The sequence below is a fragment of the Hippopotamus amphibius genome, chromosome 3 (assembly GCF_030028045.1).
Source record: "Hippopotamus amphibius kiboko isolate mHipAmp2 chromosome 3, mHipAmp2.hap2, whole genome shotgun sequence".
NCBI lineage: Eukaryota > Metazoa > Chordata > Mammalia > Artiodactyla > Hippopotamidae > Hippopotamus > Hippopotamus amphibius.
This window is the reverse complement of record NC_080188.1, coordinates 174,819,901-174,843,865: the sequence shown is the minus strand read 5'-3', so window position 1 is coordinate 174,843,865 and position 23,965 is coordinate 174,819,901. Positions and strand designations below refer to the sequence as shown.

Below are 23,965 nucleotides of genomic sequence, written 5' to 3'. Positions count from 1 at the left end.
TATAACAAATATGCGATATGTTTAACAACTCTCCTGTAGGGCAGCTTTGACCCAATAGGGGTTTAGCTAAGTGCTTCAGAGTGCTGGTTCTGGGACGAAATATTCTGGGTTTGAATCCTGATGCTGCTACTCACTAAGTCTGTCACCTTGGGCGGGTCACTTAACCTGGGGGCTTACTTTCCTCATTGTAAAACGGAGCTGATAATAGTAGGCTGTTGTGAAAACTAAACGAGTCAGTAGATGTAGAGCCTCTTGGAGCCACTCCTGGCAATAGATGTGTGCGCTTATCATTTGATCCCAAATGAACAGACCGGCCAAAGAAACACCCTCGACTTCTCAGCTAAGGATGATTTTGTGTGCCTTTTTAGGAGTTTGGGATAGTTCTGGAGTCATGACTTTAATTTTTTAGATCTCCTTTAAAGGCATTTTTTCCTCCTTCCTCTGGTTTTCCTGCAGTAAGGAGACTCTTACTCCATTCCAGTCATCATTCTTTTTCAAAGCAACCATTTCAGAATTAAAATATGTGCTATGAGGCTGTGAATACAGCCTCTCCACCCTGGCTCTGTGGACCTCACATCACTGGGCAGAGTGGGGCACAAGCCTCCATCCTTCCTCAACACCAAACTCTCTTTTCATTCCCTCCTTCTCTCACTTCTTTCCTTCTGCCAATTTAATGAGCTCCTCGTGTGTGTCAGTTCCTTCCCAGGCACTGCGTGCGGATATAGTCATGAATAACACAGATAAGGTAAAGCTGCTTACTTTCTGCAGGGAGAAGGCAGATAGTAAACAGGTGCACAAACAAAGGAACCAAGATATGCTGTTGGGGCTATAAAGGAAACAGTCGGTGAGGCCTCTGCGGAGGTGACTTTGAACTGAGGTCAGGGGGATGACAAGGGTCCAGTTGTGCGCAGGTGGCAGAAAGAGCAGGGCGAAGGCCCGGAAGTGGGAAAGAGCGTGGCGTAGTCTAGGAGAGAGCTGGAGCCCGAGAGCACCGCAGGTGAAGCCAGGTGCAAGCCAGGCAGCTCTGGCGTTGTGAGTACAGAGGGCAGAGAGTGGAGAAGCGGAGAAAGGATCCCAAGACGCCCGGGAGCCCTCCTCTTCACCCTCGTTGTTGTCGCGTCCATCTGAGCCCTCCGACTGGTCTCTAGCTTTGCTTCCTTCAGCTCATCTTCTGAAATCCAGATGGGGTCATGCTCCCCCTGCTCAGCCTGCCTTTGACTCTTCACCACTTGTGTGCTCATCCCAGCTCCTTAGCAAGGGGGACAGATCTCTTGGGAGCTGGTGGTCCCTGCTCTCATCCCAGACTCGCCTCCCACCACCAACCTTATCGCCACACTTCCTCGGAGTCTCCTAAGCATCCTGCTGTCTCGCGCTGCCGTGCTTTGGCACGTGCTGTTCCACCTGTGGGAGTGTCTTCTCACCTCTTCCCTCGGTCCATTCACAGGGAAACGCCTTGTCCTTGCAGCCTCCTCTGGGAGGTCTTCTGTGACAGTCAGTCCTCTGCCCGAAAACCTCCCCAAATCCATTTCTTTCTCTTCTGAGCGCTCATGGAGCCAATAACCTACCATCACAGCCCTTGTCTGACTATATTGTAATTATTTGTTTCCTTTGAAAAATTAAAAGAATGCAGCAAAGCACAAAGAATCATATATATATGCATGTATAGGATATAGTTATATGTTGATGTCCTAACCCCTACCTCAAAATATGACCTTAGGTGGACACAGCATTTTTGCAGATGTAATTAGTTAAGATGAGGTCATACTGGAGTAACGTGGGTCCATAATCCAATATGACTGGTTTCCTTACGAAAAGGGGACATTTGGACACAGAGGTAGCTTGTACAGAGGGAAGACAGGGAGGGGACGTTTAGAGAAGATGACCATTGCGGAGCCAAGGAGAGGGGCCTGCGACAGATCCTTCCTTCACGGCTTCCAGAAGGAACCAACCCTGCTACCAACAGCTTGATTTCAGGTTTCCAGCCTCCAGAACTGTGAGGCAATACATTTCTGTTGTTCAACCAACCCAGCCTGTGGCACTTGTCGTGGTAGCCCCGGGAGACTCACATCCCCCTCTTGCTTCACTCCACCCCCATCCCTCAGCTGCTCTCATCGCCCCTATCTCCAAACTATATCCTGCATCTATCCACGTCTCTCCATTTCGTGGCGAGGTCACCATCACCCCTCACCTGGATTACTGCACAGCTTCCTAACCAGTCTCTCTGGTTCTACTCTTCCCTCTTTATAGCCTCTTCTCCCCACACGAGCCAGATCACGTCACCCCCACCCCCACGGCTTCCCAATGCCTGTGGAGTAAAGTCTAAAGTCCTTGCCATACCCCAAAGGCACCTCCATCAGCTGGCCCTGCCTCCATCTCTAACCTCATCCTGTACCCCCTTCTCACTCACCGTGCGCTGGACACACCTGCTTCAGAGCTGTCCACCCTTCAGGACCTTGTTTGTCCCTCTGGTACGTGTTCTCTCAGATCTTGGCATGACTGACAACATGCAGGGCTCCACATAAAGGCATTTCTACTCACTTGTAACCCCAGATGTTAACACAAAGCCTTTCTTAACCAAGTTATCTAAGAAGCCCAGCCCCCATCAACCTCTGCCACACCATCCTGTGTTATGGCCTTGGTAGTTCTTCCCACTCTGAAATTTCTCGTTCACACGTGATGCTCTCGTCCCTGTAGTGTATGCATTTATGGACTGTCCTCCTGCTCTGGAGAATGAGTTCAGTGAGAACTGGGCCCTTGCCTGTCTTATTCTATTTAGATGCCCAGAGTCAGGCATGTCCCTGGATGAATGAACAAAGCCATGCTGGTTAACCTGAGGGTTCTGCAAGAAAAGAAATCTTGAAAAAAAGTGTAAAGTAGTCAACCCAGGTCATTGGGGAGAGGGCAGGGGCAAGAAAGGCATAGAAATGAGGCCATTGGTCACATCCGTGGCCGGACTTTGATGACAGTTATCCACCATTTAGCCCACCGTCCAGACGGATCCTCCAGCCCAGTAACTCATTTAAGAAACTCCCATATCACTGAAAGCAGGAGGGAGTGGGGAGTGTGCTTTATCAGCTCCTAAATAATCATCTACCCTCCGTTTGCTCGGTTACAAAGAGCTCATTGTGGCTGGGACTTTCTGATAACAAGGGATCCTTTCCTAATTACTATATGCTCTATTTCAGGTTCAGCAGAAAAGAAAATTAAAAAGCTCCATTTCACTCCAGGTTCAAATGAGTCGATCTTTCAATCAATCAAGTATTAATTAAGCTATGCTAGGAAATACAGGGGAGGAAAAAGACACCTTCTCTCTACTCAGAGATGATGCGAGGAAAATAATTAGCGAATAATCTAAGAACAATGAAAAGAGTTTAAAAGGGTTTTCATCTGGGCTTTCTGTTATGGATGGCCAAAATCTCTATTCCCTTTATTCTCCTTTACTCTTCCTTCCTCCCCCTTCCCTTCCTTTTCTCTATTCTCATCCCTAATTACATTGTCTCCAAAGGGTCCATGTCATAGACTCTGACAATAATTAGTCGTTTTCAGTCACTCTTAGGATTTAACACTAAAAATCACGTCTCAGTGATACTCTGAACATTCCAGCTGTGCTACATGTGATGGAATGCAATATCCCCATCCTGGTAGCAAGTTACAAACTTCCTCATATTAATGTCCCTAGGTCATCAAGGAAGCTTCCTGATTTTTCTTCTCCTAAACCAGAAGACACACAGTCAAGAATTTTGCCTCCTTCACTAACACTGGTGTGGAGTCTGGGCAACAGCCACTTAAGCACTTTGAGTTTAGTGTCTCTTCTGTAAACAGAGATATTAGTACATTTCTCAGAGGGTGCGGTGTTTTTTTCCATTGTGCTACATCATTTTATCCTTTATACCTAGCACAGTGCCTGGCAGAAAGTGGACTGGCAATGAGCATTTGTTGGATGAATGAATGAATGAGGGAGTGAATGAATAACACGTGTAAAGATAATGTGTGTAAAGCCTGTAGCCTCAGTACAGTTCATACAGTGGGTGCCTCAGAATTGCCCAGAAAACCATACAGCACTCACTTTATTATCATACTACTCATATGGTGTGAAAGGCAAAAACAGCCATTCATTACAGAATTCGTAAGCAGAGTTTGATCAGTTTTTCTGTGAACCAGTTTAAAGAGTGAGTCAGCCAGTCCTAGGAATCAGGGCAGACTCATTTGCCTTTCCCCTGCTTTCTTGCTAATTTTATTTCCATTCATTCTCAGCTGCCACCCCTCTTTCTGCCCTCCTGACCTCCAGGATCTAGTTTCTTAGTGATGCCTTGTTTTGTCCGTCACTATCAACTTTCTCCTCTTCATTTCAGTTAGAATGCCGACTTATTTTCTTTTGACTGGCATCTTTTGACATAGATACCTCAGGAGGCCAAAGCCTCAAAAGCAGAGGATTGGCATAATATCCTATCACCTTTCACAGGAACAGGGCATGATCTGTTGAATCCGAAAGCCAGCATTTGTTGTGTTCTTACTAAGTGCGCAACTCTGCATGGGTAATCAAGGCTCTACAGACATGACCTCGTTAAACAACTCAGAAGGTGTGTGTCTTTTAATCCCCATTATACAGATGAGGAAACTGAGGCTATCAGGAGACTAAGTAATTTGCCCAAGGCCATGGAGCTACTAAAGTGCAAAAGATCCTGCTGTAACCACTATGCTCTAGAGCTGCCATTCTCCGGACGCTGAGGACTTCAGTCTCTGGACCCTCTCTTCTAGGATGAAGGAGTATTCACCAGTCATTCATCCGTTAAGCATTTGAAAGCCTGCCATGTGTGCCAACCCTGTGGATACACTCTTGATGACCTAAGATACTTTCTGTGACCTCAAGGAGCTCACATTTTAATAGGGCCAAAAATATAAGAAGTGCAATATGTCACATATGACAGTGGACACTGGGGACCCAAAGGCATAAAACTCCTTAGAGTGCTCACTGGCAGCCCAGAAGCTATATCCAACCCACAGATACTTCTATTTTACTTTACTTTTTTTCCTCCTCTGATTTCATATAAAATTCTCAATCTTTAGCGAGGCCTAAAATTTGGCCACACCAACCTCCCACATAGCCACAATCTCCTGGAGTTTTAGAAGGACTGATGTTCCCCCATCCTGTACCCCAGTCCCCATCCTGTTGGCTTCACCCAGTCCTGACATCTACCTGGCCCCTGGAGGCATGCTAAGCTTGTAGCCCCTGGACCACACACTCTCTCCGGAATAGGGATGACACTACCTACTCTTTGTGCTGTCATCTGTGTAGGGGAGAACCACGCAGGGGGCTTGAAAAAGGCAAGCCTTACTTTCCAGCTGTCACCTCCAGTTTGATCCTGATCTCTGGCTAATTAGACAAATGATAAGGATGAAGGACGTTTGCAAGAGGAATTAATACGTATCAAAATGTCCCAAGCAGGACTTCCTAGGTGGCACAGTGGTTAAGAATCTGCCTGCCAATGCAGGGGACACGAGTGATCCCTGCTCCAGAAAGATCCCACATGCTTTGGAGCAACTAAGCCCGTGCGCCATAACTATTGAGCCTGTGCTCTAGAGCCCGTGAGCCACAACTATTGAGCCCATGTGCCACAACTACTGAAGTCCACTTGCCTAGAGCCTGTGCTCTACAAGAGAAGCCACCAAAATGAGGAGCCCGTGCACCACAATGAAGAGTAGCCCCTGCTCACCGCAACTAGAGAAAGCCCATGTGCAGCAACGAAGACCCAACGCAACCAATTAAAAAAAAAAATGTCCCAAGCAGAAAACAAAATGCTGGCCCAGCGGTGCAGTGGAAAGAGTATTAAGAAGACCCAGTTCTAGTCCCGGTTCAGTAGTCCTCCAAGCCTCTGACCTTGGGCAAATCAGTTAAGCTTTCTGAACCCTTTTCTCATCTGAGAAGTGAGGCTATTAGCCATCTCAGATATCTCTCGAGATTGTTGTGAAGAACAGGTAAGATGTGTGAAAGAACACTGAGAAAATTGCAATCTGAATGCAAGGTTGTGGCATGTTAGAAGATTGTATGAAAAAGCTGAATTTCAGCTAAAATCAGAACCCTGACTTCTCTCACTGATGATTCCCTCCACCCTAAACCTTCTCCTCCCTCCACCACCCCTGCTGCCATCCCCAGCTCTGTCCGCCCCAGGTCCTTTGTGAATCATAGTCATTAAGGGCTACGTTTCCAATTTGGAGAATTTACGGGCCCACATTCTGACAACACTCAGGCTTGTGTTTGCCGTCTGTATATATCCAATCTGACCACATCCTGGTATTAGTGCTAATAAAACCTGTAGCCATGGTTACAGTGACATACCTGGGTTACACTCTTCTTATTTTCACTCTTCGAAACTATTTGGTAAAAGATTTTGGAGCCAATTTTTGTGGGTGTGGTAAAGCACCGAGGCAAAGTTTTATTTTTGGAAAGTGTGAGCTGAGGCTCTGAGGTCATCTTTGAGTTAGAAGTGGCTGGGGAGGGGCGGTGCCTTCTCTGGTCCCCAAATAAAGGGGACACTCTGTGGCTGACTCCAATAACTGATGTTTAAGTCTTCAAACGCCATATCTGCTTATAGGGAAGGTGTGTTTTTTGAAAAAGCAAGACAACGAAGCACTTGTGTGACTCAGGGTCTCCCACAGGTGGTAATTAAAAAATAGACTCTGAATTTATAAAGTTGCATCATTCTCTTTAATGTTAGAGAACTTAGAGTTTGGCAGACTTTGCAGCAATAACCAAATGACTGACATTTATTTTCCTCGGTGGTGGCGGGGGAGAGGTTTTTAGGCTGGAATAGTTGAAAACTAATGGGGTGGCAAAAATATACAATTATGCAACTCAAAAGCAATACAGATACGCTTTTATTTTCCTTTCCATTTCCTCCATTTAATGTTAACAAAAGTTCAGGCCAATTAAAAACTGAGAGCTACCTTACTGTAATATTAAGGCTTAAAATGTGAAGGCCAAGCCATAGAGGGAGTGAGCAGAAATACTCTCATTCCAATCATAACTCACCCCTGTGGAATGCACAGTGTGGAATATTTCAGGTTCATCAGACTCTGGGCCACAGGCTCCATCCAGAGGGCGGGTAGGGCAGAGTCGATGTTGCTGGAGAATGAACCGTCACTTCCTGTCTGTATGCGTTTACATCTGCGTCCCTAACTCTGCATGTAGATATTTTTTTACAGTTTTGATAAATAACTTGGTGAATGCACAGGACATATATGAGTTTGCTAAAGTATTTACTGAGCACCCACTCAGGCAAGTAGCACCCCTTTCCTTGCCTCAGTACCCTATTTCTTTGATACAGATGATACTTGCTCAGTCTCATCAAATGCATCTTTAGGTGCTTCTGTGCAAATAGATTGTTACCCCTAAGCCCCTGTTCTAGAGAAATTCTGGAATTGCCACTGGCTTCATCTCACCCCTGATGCCCTCAATTTGCCTGCCTTTGCCCCCAAATATCTTCTCTTCCTCTCCACCCCTGAAATGACCTTCCCAAAGGAGGCTGCAGGTATTGCCCATTAGGGATTTGGGAGTATGGCTGGAAGAAACTGCTTAAGCTGCAGATTGTGGGGGTAGGGGAGTTCCCCATAGATACTAAAGTGTACACACACACACACACACTCACACTCTCACTCTTCCCTTGGCCCCACCCCCTCACTCCTCCCCATCCACCACCTCTGTCCTGTCCTTGCCTAGAGACCTCAAAGCTTTATAGAAGACTCTCTGGAAAACACATGGGGCCACTGGGAGGTGGGGGGATGGTGGGAGAGGCCAGGAAACTCTGACCTTGTTTCCCAGCTCTCCACCTGTGGCCTCAGGCCTGGACCAGCCTTAAGCTTTAGCTTTCCTTAGCAGCCCAGAATATGTGTGTGTGTGTGTGTGTGTGTGCGCGTGCGTGCATGCATATATATATATATATTTGCACATATATATTGTTATCAGACCAACCCTCAAACTATCAGGGTCTTGAAGAAATAGGACATTGGGTGGGAACACTTCGATAGAGCAAAACGGTCAGGATGTATGGTCCCGCCCCTGCTAGTTGGAAAGCAGGAGAGGGTCCTGGAGATGGGAGCTGGCTTGGAGCAGCCAGAGAAGGGGCTTGGAGTGCCCTTGGAATGTCCTGAGAGGAAGGGTTAGGCAGCTCTGCTCCTCAGTGGACAGCCAGTGGGGCTCCAGGCGTCCAATTCTGGCTTTGACTTTTATCTGGTTTTATTTGTTTACAGTCTTGTAGATTTTCATGAGCTGAATTCTTGGCTAAAAGATAGCCTGGGAGTGCAGGGGAAGTTCATAGTGGTGTGAGAAGCCAGTTCAAACTCTCACCCGTAACTTAGTGTGTGTCCTTGGGAAGGTCATTCAGTTGCTTTGGGGCTCAGCTTCTTCATCTCCAAAATAGGGGAAATCTGGGAAGGGACACAGGAAAGCAACAGATAGCATCGCTCGCCTCTACGGAAAGGCATCGGGGGCAGGGTGGGAGGGAGCTTGGCTTTCCTCTCAGTCCTTTGGTACAGTTCTGAAGGTCTGAGTGTATGCAGGCACTTTTCAAAGTCAGCAACCAACTGGAAGTGAGTACCTCCCTGGCAGGAAAGGTCCTTGTATCAAAGCAGCAGTGCATGTGAAAGTGCTCCTAGGCTGTGAGGAACTGTACAGATAATTAGAGTCATATTTGGTATTACTCAAGGCAGATGTAGGGACACGGCAACAAACATCACTCCTCAGTTCTGCCAGGTAGAGTGGCCTGAAATTCTTGGAAAATTGGCTCCCATGCTGGGAGGTCTTCCTGCCTCCAACCCAGAATGGATGGATGGACCCCACCTTTACCCCACCCCAACCTATGCGGCTCTTGCACCTGGCCATGCACCTGCATCCAGGTGCCCAAATGACCCCAGATTTCCAGAGGCCAGCTGAGCATATCCACCCTGCCAGGCAAGTTCTGATAAGCACATTCCATCCTTCGCCAGGAGGCGGCGGGGCCATGCTGCTTGGTGTGAGCAGAGGGCGCGGAACCCGCGTGAGTGGCTGCCCTCTGATTGACCGCTGGGGGCAGGGGTGGGGAGGGGTGTACAGAACATGTGAGAGCCTCCCTTAGGTTGTCTACTGGGTCACTACAGTAAAAAAATAATGCTGTAAGCAGGTTCTTTATACATGAAGAGGCTAAGAATGCTAATAGCAATGATTTGCATCAATGAAATATGCCATTCCCGTTATTTTTCCGGTAGTCGCATATGGATTTCATTTCAAAAAATGTTAGTTAAGTATCTGCTGTTTGATCAACAAGGTGCTGAGGGGAAAAAAAGAAGTGTATGACCTGGTTCCCATCCTAGGAGAGTTTCTTAATGAAACTTAGAACACGGTAAGTCCTGCCAGGCGACAATGCAGGTCCCTGAATCCCCAAATCCCAGGTTCCCCATCTCTTGGATGGAAAGGTAATCACCCCACTGACTCCACTCACCATCCAGTGTTGTGAACGTCAAATAATATACACATGAGATTCTTTATAAACTGATAATACTCTTCACAGCTTAATTTTCAAAAATAATAAAAGCAAAGGCTAAGGTAAATATAAGAAAGTGCCAAAAAGTGTGCACGGTTAGAAAGGAGAGAGATGGATGTTGGCTTAGGTTTTAAGGGAGAAGCTGCCTGGAGGAGATGGAGGTTGTGCGGGGCCCCTGTGCTGGGTGTTATCACATGGAGGTTGGGCGTTCGGGTGGGAGAAGGGAAGGTGGGCTGAGTTTGGTAGGATGGGAACGTAAGAGCAGAGGTATAAAGGCCAGCACATACAGCGTTTGGGACTGGGAAGGCAGTGAAGAAACCTCCTGGACAGAGTGGGAGATGAGGTGGTACAGGCAAGGTTGCTGAGATTTCAGGGGGCTTGGAAGGCTCAACATAGGTGTGGTATAACGGGCCCCAAGGAAGCCCTGAAAGTAGGTGAGCAGAAGAGACGTAGCAGTGTCAGTGTTTCAGAGGTTACATTCTCTTACCTGATCCCTTGTAATTTGAAGTATGCCTTCGCCAGAGCAGGATTAAGCCCCACCCTGGACTCATGGGCAGTCTGCCCTAACCAGCTAGGCTCAGTAAGCACAAATATTACAATTTTAAAAAACCCCCTTTTATTAATAGCGTAACTTTTTCCTTAGACAAAATCGGATTATGAACTGAAATGAAATATCACCAAACCAATCAGAAAGAAACTGCTATTTATCTCCTGATCCCTTGGGAAGGGAGGCAGGGGAAAAAAACCCCGATGCAATCACTTCTCCAGTCTTCAAAATGATGCCCGAATGGGCTTGCATTTATTTATGATTAGGGAAAGTCCTAGCAAAGACCCTGAACTTATAACTCATTTTAATTTTTTAACAGCTTCTGCAAACATTTCTTCATTAAATCCACTGTAATGTGAGGAGGGAAGGGATTTCTTGCCCTATTTCACAGATGAATAAACTAAAGAGCAGAAATGGGTGTTCAAAATTTGTTTAAAATTGTAAAGCTGGTCAGTGGCCGAGGGCAGACTGGGTTCTAGCTTTCCTGTTTCCCAGAATGATACTTTCCTTACTACACTAACTCCTAAAAAGCAGCAAAAGAGGAGCAAACAATGGCAACCAGTTACTTTTCCAGTTTACAAAGCCTTCCATTTCTGACTCCCTGAGATTTGTGGTGCCTCCTGCTTTGGGGCCTCAGGCAAGCTTCTTTATCTGAAACCTCCACTCTCCCCCAATCCCACCTCAACCAATACCCCCCCCAATCTCTGGGTCTCTGTGCATTTAGTCTCAGCATAGACTTAATATCATCTCCCTTGGGAAACTTTCCGTGACCTCATTATGGTTAGAGCTCCTGTCCTGTGCCCTGTCATTGTCCCTATACTATTACCATAGCCCACAACCCACTTTAGGCATCATTTTATTTAATCATCTTTCTTCCTTGCTAGACAGAATCTGTTCCCACTAGGGCATCCAGGGACCTGTTTTGTTCTTGGAAAATATTTGCTGAATTAATGAATGACCATGTTTATAGACGAGGAAACTGAGATTCACTGAAATTAAATGAGTTGCCCAAGGTCTCAGGGCTAATCATGGAGGATGTGGCAGTTCTTCTAGCCCTAAATACCCAGTGCTCATTCCGCCCTGCCACGCTGGTTTCTGGGTTCGCACCCAGCATTGTGGCCAGATAGAAGACACTCAGGTAAAGAAAAAATCTACCAGTTGGAATTTCAGTATTCTGGGTTTGGAGAATTCATTCAGCCTGGGCTCAGAGTGTGCTCAGATGCCAGATATTCTGGGACATTCCAGACTGCAGGCACACTCTGCAGGCCTCTTTTGGTGACTGGCTACTTTTGAATCTCCAGTGAGGCTGTCAGGGCCAAGAAACTGAGATGACAGCAGTGAGACCTGACTTCCAAAGATCGCCGGCCGCCAGTGGGTGTGGGCCTTTGCCTCACAGGGTGCCATGTTGAATATTATGATTGTATCTCCTGAGAGCGAGGCTGTCGCCTCGTTTCTGGACAGCCCGATTGGCTGTGTTCCTAACATGTTGTGGTGTCATGAATTGATATCATACCATTTGGTAATTTTCAGATGCCAGGCTGATTGAGTAGAGTACGTTTGTGTAGCATTCAGCGTCTCACTATCTCACTGTTAATTACTGCAAAAAGCTCTCCCCGTTTTTTTTCCCAAGGGAGGACATCCCTTTGCTGGCTTTTTTCTTCCTTCCCTGAGCCTGGGTTGTTGACACAATTGAATCCAAGGAGGCCAGGAACTGCCCTCTCCCCTCTCTGCAGCACAGCAGCAGACAATTCAATTTAGTGCACATTTGCTGAGGACCTACTATGTGCACAAGGAACCTCTCTCTTTTCTAAGGCTCTCCCAGCTAACGCTGCCTAACAAGATGTAGAAACCTGCAAACTACCTGGGTAAGGGATTCCAAACTGAACTAACGACACAGACTGTGAAGTCAAGGAATTTAATTTTTTGTTTGGGAAATGGATGAGCACGGGGGAGCTATGAAGCATGACTAGTTAAGTGTCCCAAGGGAAATACAAACAAACGGGTATGGGAACAGCCTGGAGGAAGCTGTTAATTCCAACGAGCAATCTAGGCAAGGCTTCAAGGAGGGTGTGATTTGAGTTGGCACCTGCAGGGAGAGGATGAGAATGAAGGGATACCAGGCTGCTCAAGAAGGCACAGCTGGCTCAGAGAAAGAATCCAATCAAGGTGGCCCAGGCACCAGGCCCAGATCTGGGGACGTTGAATCTCCCATTGTTACCATGGCAACAAACAGCTCACTCCTGCCCAGCCCTCTCCCAGGCAGCTGCTCTCAGCTGTGGCATTCCAGGGAACAGCCTGGCCCAAGGTGAGGGTTCCTCAAGGTTGTGGTCTGAGGGTAAGGGCCGATACTGGGAGATTTTCTCTCTCTCCTCACCTCCTTACTTATTATGACTTGAATGTCCAAGGACAGGGCCGGGGGTGACTGATGGTGCGCTGGGCCAAGGACCTGCAGAGGATGTTTTTCATGTTTAACCATGAAAGCAGATTATTGTGTGAGAAAATTTGAGTGGAGAGTGAGTTTTCTGCCTCCTTCCCTCTCAATTCCAAACATGCTTTATTCCTTTGTATATTCTTAAATTTGGTGATAATCCTGAATTCAAATCTGGGGCCACAAGGGTAACCAAAGCCGGTTCCATGTGGCGCAAGTTCAAAGGAATCTCTCCCTCCCTCTCTTCCTCTCTCTCTCTCTTTCACACACACACACACACACACACACACACACACTCAGCCTACCCATGTAATAATACTGTTAACATTTAGCCCGAGGTTGGTAGAAACCAAATGAGATTTTTGTGCAATAAGGGCAAACCTAGATCACAGGTTGCAAGCTGGAAGCCCGTGAGGTAGATGTGACCAGAGAAGAGAGGTTGTTTGTGCCACAGCTTCCAGTACAGCCCGTCCTCCCCATATTCACACACCACCTGTGTTACTCTTTTAGGTGGAACAGCTTGGGCCAAAGGCTGCCCCTCCCCCATTCACTAGCTGTCTGACCTTGGAAATTCCCTTTAACCTCTCTGTGCCTCAGTTTCCCCAAGTATAAAAGAAGGATCAGAATAGACTCTATGTCATTGAATTGTTATGGAAATCAGATGAGTTAAATCATCTGTATCATGCAGTTAAAGCAGCCTGGCACAGAGTAAGTATTCATAGATGTTAGGTTTATCCATCAGACCTTGTGGGTGTTGAGCTTGCGACCCCTGCTGTGACCCAGCGGTGGAAAGTTCAAGGATGCAGAAGGGACCACGGTGATTGATGACTCCTGTGTGCAGCATGGCAAGACACCTTTGGTTATCTCAGGCAGAGCCAGGGAGGGATGCTTGGACCTGTAAAACTGTAGCAAAGATTTACCCGTGTACAGCGCCCACCAGACAGGGTAAGAGGAAGGAGAATTTAGTGGCCTGAGGGCCTTTTCTGGAATCACGGGTTACATAGAGATCATCATGGTTGAAAATTTCTGTCCCTCTCTCCTACCTCACCTCCTTGACAACGCGTGAAAGATTCTGTTGGATGCTAATGTTGTCTTACTATTGTCGACTTTTGGTACAAATGCTGTTCACATCTGCTTTCCCACTTGACTGTGGACTCTTTGAGAGCTTTTTCCTCTAGGAATCCCCTGTGCCTAGTTCAGTATTGGCACATAGTACATGCTCAATAAATGCTTGTCGATTGATTAGTGAACTGACTGAAAGGTTGTTGGATGGAAAAGACCCAGAGTTGAGTGTGTCTGTGTGAGGCTGTATGTTACTTCCTCCAGGCCAGGGTGCCCACAGTCATCCCTGGGAGCTTGAACTGTCATCTCTCCACAAGCTTTGCATTGGCCTCTGCAGGGCCAGGTCACAGGTGCTGTAACAGGGTAGGGCTATAGCCATGGAGGGGGCCAGGACTGGGGCCCATGCAGAACAAGAAGGCCTTGCTTTCACAGTTGGGGTAGGAGCCCGAAGCAGCAGCTTATGGCTTAGGTAAGTTGGTCAGAGCCTGGAGAGCCAGCTGAGCAGGGATGAAGCAGGTGTCAGGGATGCTGAGAGCCATACCGTGTGGAGCCTGGGTGGTGGGTTAAGAGATGGTGGCACCAGCAAGCAGAGACCCCAGGACAGGCTCTAATTCCAGGGGCGAGGCTGTTTCTTCTACCTCTGGATGAGGGAGCAGGACTGTGGCTGGGGGCTGGCAGGTTCCTAGGCATAGGAGGTAGGGCCCTGCAGGTAGGATCTGTGCCTGTTTTTGTTTTTTAAATTCCCCATGGCCTCCAGTATAGTGTCTGGCACACACAAAGACATGTAAGAGATGTGTATGAAAAAAAATGCAGCCAAAGCCACGCTGGGACAGCGTCTGACTTCTAAAGCAAGGCCAGCAGGGCTCCTAAGCGTTTTTACAGTTCTCCTTTTGTAGAGAGGAGCTGAACGTGAACCAGTCTCACTGAAAACCCCTGGGGAAGAGAAGCGAGAATTATCAACTGGGGAGAGTCTAGACCTTTCTGTGAGGCTACTGATTCTGGTCCCTGCTGGGGAGGTGAACTGTCTCAGATACCAGATAGCCACCAGCTAGGAGTCTTGAAGCAACAATACAACCTTGAGATGAAATGGAGAATGTACAGTTTTAGAAAGTGGTTTAGCAGTTCATTCCATTTCTGCTTCAGGATCCCAGGCGCCTCTACAGACTCCTCACCTAGGCATGGGGAGACGTCTTCACAGTCCCGCCCCTCTCCCCACCCTCCTGTCCCCTCTTCTCTTGTTTCCTCACGTACATGAGCCTGTTCAGACATAGAACAACGGAAGCCATCCTAGGCTTTTTCTCCTTTCCTTCTCCTCATGCCTGGGCCACAGCTGTTTTGAGAAAGTGTGTGAGTTGGGTCCCAGGCATTGGAGTCCCGTAAGAGTGTGACAGGGGCGAGAAGGTCCATCTGCAGAAGCACACGTGTTTATTAACCTGTATTTAATGAGCAGCTACTATATGGCAGACACAGGGCCCCTGGGAATGCTGAGGTGGTGTTGCCAAAGGGAGGATAGGGGAGGGTCAAGCCTTATTTTTGTCTCCTCTGGTAAGTCTGTCACCTAGAGCTGGGCTAAGTGCACATCCTCCCTTTGTGACAGCTGTCATGGTATTGATTACACTGTATTATAATTGCCTCTTTATCCACCTGCCAGAGTAGACCGTAAGCTCCCAAGATATAGAACAGCTTCTGATGCATCGTCAGCTGCAGCTGCAGAGTTTCTCTGTAGGAGAGGCTAATAGATGATACTCTGGAGCCAGAGGAAGAGAACTGAGCTCTTGCTAGAGACCTCAGTTTTCCTTTTCTGTAAAATAGATATCATAGTTGAACTGTCACGAGGGTTCAGTGAGAAGCAGTATGTGACTCTTAATGCAATGCCCGGCACACACACAGTCCTCTGTAACTGTTGCTGGTGTTATCTGCTGCTTTCTACTCAGCTACACCAAGAAGGATTTATAGTTTACCCAAATATTATCTATCTCAAACATCCGAATAACTCTGCATCTCTAGGACAACGAGAAGCCGGGTTTAATATCTTTCCTTAAAGCATAAGATTAAAGGCAAAATAAGGGACCAGGTGTGGGAAAGCATGCCACTTAATATTCAGTTTATCCTCAAGAAAGGAAAGCGAATTTATAAATATGTTGATTAAAATGTGGGAGAAGAGAAAACAGTTTGGTGGTTCCTCAGAAAGTTAAACATAGAGTTACCCTATGATCCAGCAATTCCACTCCTAGGTATCTGCCCAAAACAATTGAAAATAGGTACTCAAATCCTTGTACCTGCAAGTTCACAGCAGCACTATTCACAATAGCCGAAAGGTAGAAACAACCCAAGTGTCTATCAGCAGATGAATGAGTAAACAAATTGTGGTATATACACACAATGGAATATTATTCAGCCACAAAAAAGCACGAAGTACCAGTAAATGCTAAAACATAAATGAACCTTGAAAACATTATGCTAAATGAAAGAAGCCAGACACAGAAGGGCATACATTGTATGGTTCCATTTCCATGAAGTATCGGAATAGATAAATCCATAAGTACAGATTGGTAGTTGCCAAGGGCTGGGAAGAGGGACCAGTGGGAGGTAACTGCTTAATGAATGTGGGGATGCAATGATGAATATTTGCAATGATGAAAATATTTGGAACTAGATAGAGGTGGTGGTTCTGCAACATCATGAATGTACTAAATGCCACTGAGTTGTTCACAATAAAATGGTTAATTTTATGTAATGTGAATTTCACCTCAATAAAAAAAAGTGGGAGGAGATAACGGAAAAGTTCCTGAAAGCTGATAGGTGGTTAAATGGAAAAGAATGGTATAGTTCCCATTATTGATGGTTTAAGAAGTATAACATCATTGATTATCTTTTTAGTGTGTATTTATTCATTCACTCCAATACCAAATGTTGAATGACCACATACCTCAGTGGCTGAAGTATTCCTTATTGAAGGAATTATATTTTTTAAACCACTGAAGACTTATTCCTGGAAAACATCAGTCAGGAGCATCGGACCTTCTTCCCTGTGTGTCACATGCTCTGTGACTGTGTCCCTTCCTCTCATCCCAGACAGGGAGGGGGAAATGCAGTGTCTCTGTCTGGAAATGAGATATACTTTCCACATCCAGCTGTGGAAACCTGTGCATCCATTCATTGAAAACACAGTAAAAATCAGCTCTTTCTTCAGAGGGGTCAATAATGTCTTCTTGCAAAACTATGAAGAACACAGCAGCTGGAAATCAGCACGTGTCCTAAGGCACCTGGTGCATCACTGCTTTTTTCCTGAACCAGAGAAAGCTTTGGGCCAAATATCCCACAGGGCAGGGTCTGAGTTTCTAATTTGGAAACCAGGAGAGCTCTGAGCAAGCAGGTCATGTCTGGGTGGTGTGCTGTGCAAGTGTGCTCCCCTCTCCCAGGGGAGCTCTCATTATGGGATGGGGTGGGTCACCCACGTAATGCGTCTGGAGGTTTTAATCTAGGTCATGGCCACGCTGCCCTGGCAACTGCTACTCAGCAGACTGTGGGCCTTGGGCAGGAGGGGATGTTTCAGCTCAGGAGTGGAAGGTGGAGTGAGGGAGGGGAAGGTGGGAGCCATCAGCCACTGACAAGAAAGAAGCTTGAGAGACGGGGTATGTCTGCAGGGCTGGCCCTGAGAGTGGCGTGTTCTCTTCCAGCCTTGCCACTTCTCTCCAGCAGAACGTTGAGTAAACAACCGTGATGTGCTCGTAAAGCAACCTGGTGGGCGGGAGGCAGCAGTGGCTGTCACGTTTGTGTGCCTCAAGCTCTTAGCACCGCTATTCAACAGCGAGCTATGGAGAGCCTAGTGTGTATACTACAGATTCGTGGGAACAGGAACAGTTGGATGGACATTTGTTTACTCTTGGTCCCTGATCACTGGGAAGGTCACTTCGACCCTAGCATTGGTTCCTGGGTGATTTGGGGCCAGTGTGGCCTGTCAGGCCACAGTGGGGCCTTTACAGCAGAAGGGCTTTTGAAAGCTGGCACTTTGTCCCATTGGTGGAGCGGCGTAGGAACCTAAGATTAGAAACCTCAAGAGGACACAGCCTCAGGATCTTCCTTGGGTTGGGGTGGGAAAGGCAGGCTCCGGACTCACATGCAGCTTTCCTCCTCTCTTAGTTAAGGTGGCCACAGTCACGTCTCATTTAGGTTAAGACCCAGCATGTGCACCGTAATTAAGAGTAAAGCTAATTGAATGTCCCAGTTTCCCTTGGCCCTTTCTCTGCCCCCAACCCTGAGCCTCCACACCCATCTCTAAACCTATGTACCCCTGACTTTTCCTTCTCAGGACAATGTGAAGACTAAAAGTACTATAACATACAACTATCCTTATCGCTATTACATTTTTTCCCCCTCTCTTCTGCCAATTTTCTTTTATATCTTGCCTGGAAAACTAAAAAAAAATTGCTGGCGGGCTTTACTTAAGCCTATCTGGCTTGAAATTAGGGTTGTATTTGAGGAGAATAAAAGTCTACTGAAAAACATCCTAACAGGAAGGAGTTATAGATAGTTAAGAGCAAGGGCGAGTCTGCAGTGACTTACAAACACAATCTTCAATTTTGACCGAGAAACGTGGCTATGATTTGGTTTTTCTTCATTTCTTAGCAACAAATTCCATGGAGCAGTTTGCTTACAAGCGTGGGAGGAAGTCTCTTCCCAGGGCCAGGATTCGATTCGGACACTGCCATAGCCCCTTGGGAGTTGGCCTAAGAAAGGAATCTTGTGTTTGTGTGAAATTCGCTTTGGAACTCAGCTACCCTTGCCCGGTCTCCACTAAAGGGCCACTCATGTCCCCAGGTGGTGCTCTGTTCAGATGGCTCGGGCTGATGTGGGGGAAATGTCAGAAACCTGAGCTGGTCGGTGGCCCTGGGGATTGCCCTTCTAAAAATTTGCTGTAGATTTTCCTTTCGTTGCTTGGAGAAAGAAAAAGTCTGTTGGCCACTGCTTTATCTCTTACTGTGCCTGTGATGAGTCTCAAGAGCTCCTGTGATTCACTTAGAGCCTTTCTCATCGAATGGTAAGTTGAATATCATATTCGATGTGTAATGCTGACCCACCCACGGGTCTGGAAACAGTCTTCACAACAAGTTTCATGAAATACGGAACAGGTTTTAGTTCATAAGGCACCCACTGCTGTTTCCCTTCTCGAGGGATCTCTGGGAATTCTTGAGAACAGTTTAAGGACTGACATGGAGGAAATAGAAGGGATGGATGTGGTATGGAGATTGTCTTAAAGGAGGAGGTCTGCCCACATCTCCTGAACGTCTGCTCCTGGTAATCCCCAGAGACCACTTGGGGAAGATTCAGCCTTCAAGTACGATCTTTTCACTTTTCCTCTCTGCCAGCACTTGAGTGTCTGTGTGTCCTGGTGTGTGAAGCACAGAAGGTCCAGGTGATCCCAGAGAGTGTTCACCATCCCTGAACTTGGATTCTGGTTAACCAGAATTAACCAGCTGTTGACCTGGGCACACACTTCCCTCCCTGAACTTACGTTAGCTCATCTGTGAAGTGAGGGGGAGGGGCTGGCTCATCTCTAAAGTGTTTTTTCATTTGAAGTCTCTGAATCTGTGGTTACTTCCTTTTCTTCATTCAACAACCAGCCCCTATCAGGAGACTGTTTACTTGAAAGTTTTGATGCTGGCATAAAACTTGAGCTTCCCTGGGTTGGAATATGTCAGGCTTCTCTGGTTGGGAGAGAGGAAAACCACAGAGACATCTAAGCCCTCAAAAGATGCTCAGATTCAGGGCTACGACTGGTTCGACTAGCACATTGGTGAGGATCAGGAAAAAACTGTCTCCTCTGGGTGGACTTGGCTGCAAATGGGGTGGGTCCGTGCCTCAGCAAGTGGAATCCTGGCTGCTTTCAGCCTCATAAGCTCCCAGGAGTCCATGTGCACTGTACAACCTGGATATGCTCTAGGAGAGCATTCACTTCTTTGGTCTCTGACCACGTTAGGTAAGGAGTAAAAGGAGAAGTGGCCAGAGTAGATGCACATCATTACTCTGACGGAAGGAGACTTTTATAATCACTGCCATAAAATGTTTCATGCAGTTAAAAAGCTGCTAGTCTGGGCCTAAGATGCTGCCCAGATTCTACACCTACATAGTCCAGCTGATTTGGTAGTTTCAAGAGAAAAGATTAGTAATAATATTAAAACCCCCTTACCTTTTTATAGAACCTTACACTTTATGTAGCACATTAACTGTACTTTCTTTTTCAATTTGATTCCGATTCTAACCATTACCCTGGTGAGATATAATTATCTCCATTTTAAATACAAGGGAAATGAAGCTGAGAGATTCAAAGACTTGTTCAAGGGCAGCTAATAAGTGGTCAAGGCAAGAATTGAACCCATGTCTGTCTAGTTCCAAGTTCAAGGTTTTTTTCTTCCACACCAGGTCACATAAGATCCTGATCTGGGCATTGGGAGCCAGACCTAAAGGACCACCCCAGAGAGCTTTAGAATTAGTCTGAGAAAGTCGTCCTTCTTGTTTTAATGAAGGTAGGACTCTCCCACACCGGTGCCATGACTAGACTTGGGGTATGAGTTCCAGAGAGGTCTCGGCAGATCTTACAATTCAACTAAAGTATTCACTTCTCACATGGGGGAGTGATTCCTGGGGATTTACTTGTTTGGTTAAATACATCTGTGTGCCATTACCCTGGGTCCTCGCTAACATTTTAGGTATCATCCTGCAAGGCATCTGGGGGAAACCTTTGGAGTCTAGAGAGAGTCATCTGGAAGTCACCATGTGATATGAAAATAATATCTGTAGGCCATTACTGACAAAGAGTCTTCAGGGTCAGGTGGTCTCACTGATAGTGTAATCAGGTCTCTTTAGCTTCCCTCAACACTGCTTTTCGGTACAGCACCTGAGAAAATTTACATTGGAGCAGTTTCCACCTCTCCTTGGGCTCCAGACCTGTGTACCCGTTTCTTCCCGTATATCTCCACCTCGACATCTCCTGAGTACGTCCAACTTAAATGTGTGTCTAAAGTGTTCATTGTTTTCTTCCAAAATCTGCTTCCCAAGCCCACTCCCCGTGTTCATGTGGTTTACATTACAATCACCCCAATGCACCTCGCCATCCCCAGCTCAACACCTTATAATCCTGTTCCCACTCGTTCCTCCTTAGCCACATTCACTTGGTTACCAGCTATTTTGACTCTGCATCCTAAACACCCACTAAAGTCTGTGCCCTTTTCTCAGTTCCCTCTGCCATTGTCTTAGTTGAGGTCTTCCTCATCTCTGTTCCTCATCTCTCCAAGCCAGCCTCCATCTGGCCATTCGTGCTCTCTCCAAACACAAATCTGACCATACTCTTTCCCTGTTTAAAAAATGACTTCCCACTGCTACAGGGAAGAGCTCAGGGTTCTTTGTACAGCACTGTAATCCCCGTTACCTGCAATTCCCCCAACCCACCACTGATTTTGCAGATACTCTTTCCTCGGCCTGAAATACCATTTTCATGGGAACGTCTAATCATTTGCAACACCTGCTCATCCAGCACTACTGCAGATAATTCCTGAGGGAGTTATTCACCCCCCGCTTTTGGATTGTTTCAGTGTCCAGTCGCTATTGCCACGGTGATGTGTATTATTCTGGACTATAGTTTGTTTCTCTGTCTCCTTTACCAGATTTCTTGTCCTCAGATGCAGAAACCGTATCATCACCTTGGGACTCCAAGGCCCCAGTGTACTGCCTGGCACACAGTGGCTGCAGTAACTGCTGAATGAATGGATGGCATGGTTGCACCTCCCTCTTTGATGAAAGCAGTGACTCAGCTTGTTGAGTGTTCTCTTGGGGTTAGTCTTCAAGGAAGAGGGCAGAAAACATCCTTTATTCCACAGGCTAAATATAAACAAAGTTTGAAGGGTGGAGAAACATTTGTTTTGCAATACATTTCTTTCCTAAAATTGTATCTCGGGTGGGGGTGGGGAGCCAGAATTTCAGACGGAATGAAGAAGTTGATCAGATTTTTCAATACAGCTGCCTCCCCAGCCCAGCACAGGCAAAAGAAAAGGTAGACACATCAGACCAGGAGGTGGATGGTGACATCGTTGCTGAATTCTGTAGGTGGAACTTGCAAACCATTTGTACAGAGGTTAGGAACAACCTAGCTTCAACGCTATCTTCAAGTCCTGCTCCATGTAACTCAGGGCTTCCCCTTCTCCAACAGGACTTCAGAATGAGGGTCCCTTCAGATTAGCTTCAGGTTCTTATGAACTTCAGCTGAGTGAATGAAATGCAACAGCTTTGGAAGGACATGCTTCTCAGATGCTCAAGTGTACCGCCCTTCCTCATTCAACAGAATCTCTGGAGCAGTTCTGCAAGGTAGCTAGCATGGGGCTGCCAGTGTTCTCGGAGAGATTAGGGCTGTGCCTGTCTGCTTCAGTTTCCCTTTCGGTTAGGCAGGGCTGGTGTTCGCACTAGCTAATGTCTATGCTTTATTTAACTCTACTATTACATAATGTATTCCTGTGCAGCTCTTCAAAATACTAGGGAAACATCGCGTTGCCTCCATTCTACCTTCGTGGGCTGGTTGGGGGCTGGGAGTGGAACCGTCGAGAGAGGCAAGGAAGTTAGGAAGCAACCTGTGTCACAGCAAATACCCCCGAGGCCCAGGCAATAAAAGACAGGTTCCCATTCCAGCCCTCGCTCCAGACCGTATTTTCCTTGTAGCCAGTTTCTTAGCCCCCCTTGAAAATTTAGCTTCACCTAGAATTATTTAGAAAGCTCTGAATCAGGGATGCTTTTTTGGAGGGTCTCAGGTCTTGACTTTTTCAGTAGCAAATTGGAGGTCCCTCTGTCCCTTTCAAGCCACTCCTGCCGGCAACTGTTGTCAACTGGAGTCTGAGAACGCCACCCCAAACCCCATGCTAGGAACCCATGTGGACTCAGCCCAGAAGCAGATGTAAGCTGCTGAGAATCCTCGCAAAGCCGGGGCGCACGCTGGAAGTGAAGTTGTGAAGGGGCAAGAGGCTGTTTGGAAGCAATCCTTACATTTCATTTCTCTCTGGGGCTGTTCTCATCCTTCTAAAGAATGGAGTGAGTGAGAAGTCCCCTTGCAAACGGAGGGCAGCTTAAAATGTATATTAAACACACACACACACACACACATACACACACACACACACACACACACACACACACACACACACACACACACACACACACACACACACACACACACACACACACCACACCAACCACAAAAAGTTTTGAGACTCACCTGAGTCCACCGGAGGGCTTCCCGCAGGCACGGCACCCGGGGGTCCCCCGGGTGCAGCCGGTGCGACAGCACTCGGGCGCAGGGGCGAGGCGCCGGTGTCCGGCCGGAAGCCTCTGCGGGCCCCGCGTGGGCCAGGCCCAGGTGGAGGGTCAGCGCGGGCCGCCCCGCGCCGCGCGTACCTGCCTCCGGCGGCTGCTGCGAGAAAGGCGCCCTCTGTGTTCTCTGCCCTCCCGCTGGCCGACGCCTCGCATTTTTGAGGTTTCACTCCAACTCCGTCCTGCCCCTGATGTCAGAGGCTCGACTTCCTGAATCAGACTCCCTCCCTGGGCTCGGCCCACACTCTCCACCTCGGGCGCGCGGAGGACGGGTGCCCTTGGACTTGGGCGCGCACGGGCCAGACGCGCCCTCCCTCCGGGTCTTCCCGCCAGTTACCCCTCCCCGCCCCGCCCTTACGTGCCGGTGCCCCGTCGTCCCGGAAAACGCCTCCTGCAGGACACAGCGGCGCTCCTGCCTGCGGAGCCAGTCCCCAGTCGCTTTCACAGACGCGCCAAAGTCCCCAGGGACCTGAGACCTAATTCGGGGGGAAAGCGGGCTTAAGTGAAAACAGCCCAGCCCTTCCTAATGGAGCAGCCTTCTTGGAAGGGGGGGTGGGAGGTGTTGGAGAGGGAGACCATGGGGCAGATGGGGTGAAGGCTCCAGTGCTTTATCTGGACAAAGGACGTGATGGGCTCCCCTGGTCCCCGCTGTGTGTTCGGTGGGGTGCACGCAACACCTTGGAAGCATCTTTGCACTGCTCACTGCAGGTGAAAAGAAACTGTACTCCAGCAGGAGCTGTCAGAAGCAGAGATGGAGGGGGAAACTGCCTTCACAAAGTCCTCAGAGGTGCTTCCCTTCCCATCCTCAGTTGCCCTCCATCCACTTTTTATTCAGATCTGGTGGGCCAGGTGTTCAGCACCTGGAAAGCTGGGAATGAAGGAGCTGCACCGTTGTGGGATGGAGAACTCCAGACCCAGAGCTTCTGATGACCCTAAGGCAGGGAGCTCAGTGTCTCCCAGGTACTGTGTGTGGGGGGTAGGGGGAGTAATGACAGAACCTGGCCCTGCCGTGTCTAGGGGCCTCCTCAGAGGTCCTTCCATGACATGGACTTGAGATGC

General features: G+C 47.6%; 1 protein-coding gene across 1 annotated transcript in view; it reads right to left on the bottom strand.

The window, feature by feature from the left end:
- Window positions 1–23,231, bottom strand: part of KIAA0040 (KIAA0040 ortholog) — a 32,122-nt gene extending 8,891 nt beyond the window's left edge. Inside the window, exon 1 of the mRNA XM_057729669.1 lies at window positions 22,812–23,231. The gene's annotated coding sequence lies outside the window, so the exon portion shown is untranslated. The remainder of the gene's footprint in view (window positions 1–22,811) is intronic.
- Window positions 23,232–23,965: the final 734 nt, after the last annotated feature.